This window comes from Pristis pectinata, chromosome 37, assembly GCF_009764475.1.
Source record: "Pristis pectinata isolate sPriPec2 chromosome 37, sPriPec2.1.pri, whole genome shotgun sequence".
Taxonomy (NCBI): domain Eukaryota; kingdom Metazoa; phylum Chordata; class Chondrichthyes; order Rhinopristiformes; family Pristidae; genus Pristis; species Pristis pectinata.
Genome location: NC_067440.1, coordinates 3269329 through 3271505, shown reverse-complemented (window position 1 = coordinate 3271505; position 2177 = coordinate 3269329).

Here is a 2177-nt window from a genome sequence, read left to right as displayed (position 1 = left end):
AATAACTGAGTGGAACTAGTGGAGATGTCCTGATTGTCAACGGTTACCTGATGGTGTCGGAGACATCAAATGTTATTGTACTCTGAGCTTATCAGCTGACTGTATTACGCAGTGATAATAATGACTGAAATTTCTTAATGAAGCCTATATAAATGCCGCAATGTATTTCCGTCCTGCCATCTGTCCAGCTTGTAAATGAAAGCTGCTTAATTGATCGTTTCTCAGTCATCTGAGCATCAGGCTTCATGCAGGATCCCTCTCAGCCCCAACAAATCACAGTAAGGGTTCTCGACTATTCGCTGTGGATGGTCCGATCTAATCAGCAGAGATCTTCTATGTGAAGACATCTACAAGGTGTTTTTCCAACATATTCTGTAAAGTTTCTCATCATTTATCAGGTGGACCTTGTACTCTGGACTCAGCTCAGTGGTAATTATTTTAAACAAATCAATAAACATGCAATCAAATTAATAACTGCAACCAGAGCCATAAATCTTACTGTTAAAGTTCACTTTGATATGTTATATGGGCTTTGGCCTTGGAGGGGCCTAGCCACTGATGTGTTGCGTCTTGGATGGTTCTAGAACTATAAACAGCTCACTACAATTCTGTGTTCTGTGGTCCGGTGTCGAGTTTTCTGCATCCATACATATTCAAGAAGTAAACTGCTACAAGGATTCAGCAGCTCGAGCAGCATCTGGAGGAGGAAAGGAATGGTCGGTGTTTCGGGTCCAGACCATGTGTTCGGACTGAGAGTGGAGAGGGAAGACAGCCAGTGCATCGACATTAAATACCCAACATATCAAAACTCTCATTCCCCATGTCTGGAAAATTTGCGGCAATTAGTCCCATAACAGTGACCTCTGGAAGGTGACTGCAATCTCAGGAATGATAACTGAGTCCTTGGCTAAGTTAATCGATAAGTCGGGCCTAGTTGTTGCTTCAAGTCTGCCGGTGAATTTCACTGCACTACTGAATGGTGTTTACCAGAACTGGCAGACAGTTGCAGACAGTGTTCTCCAGAGTCACACGTTGCTGCTTTCGTACTGCTACGTTTGAGTATTTTCATTTGCATCAGGCTTTGCACCTGGGTGCCCATGAACTCATTACCTGACAAGACTGGGTAGATGTAAGCAGCCAAGGGCCAAGTGGGAAGCTGAAGGGTTGGATGAGAAAGCCCTGAGCTGCTGTGGAATATTGGGAGCAATGTTGTCTGATACCATTGGATTTTAGCCTTCAGAGGTCATCAGAAGGTCACTGCTGAGCGGCTGGAATGGAGACAAGTTTCTCTGACTTGGAACAGAATGTACTAGAAACACTCAGCAGGTCAGGCAGCTGCTGTAGCAAGAGAAGCAACGTTTCAGGCTGATGATATTTGATACAGTCCGAGAGGTGGGTGGGGTGTCGACAGATTGAGACAACGAGGGAGCACTGGGACACACTGGATACACAGCATGGTCCGTGGTAGGAAGCAGTGGGCAGCAAATCTGCGAACATGGACAAAGGACCTTCATTGTCAGTCATTAACATTCAGCTTGTACAGACAGTGATAACCCCAAATACTTCACAAACATAGCTGATTGGAACTAAAGTTCCACCAAAATTTGAACTCACGTTGATGGATTCAAAGCCCAGAGTGCTCAGCACTCCACTGAGGAACCAGAAAGCGCCGCTTGAGCCAATTTTTCACTACACTTACCCCAAATGTGCTCTCTCACCGATCCCTGGGACCCCAGAAACATCCTTCAAAGTACTGCTGGCGGAAGGCTCCTAAATCATTGCTTACCGCATTTCCAGCATTATCAGAGTTATCTTTTGTAGTTTATGACCCTGTATAGCAGTTGATTGCAGCTTTATTAATTTTCCTGAACTGATTATTATTGAGCTGAGTGCAGAGTACAAGAACACTCACCTTGGAAGTACTTCAAACAGACTTTATGGAACATTTTGAAAGAACATTTTGTGTTGTCTTCAAAGAACGAGCCAGGTGGGGAATGCCTGTGACCCTGTGCTGTGAATTGCTGGCAGCTGCACTCCGTTCGGTTTGTCAAGGCTGAAATGCTGTATTTAACCTGCCTCCTTTAGAACCGTCGGTCTTCGTTCCTCACCATGGTCACTCATCTTGCTCAGAGCACAGTCCTCGCATCCTGATGTCATCATCCAGGAGAACAAGAATG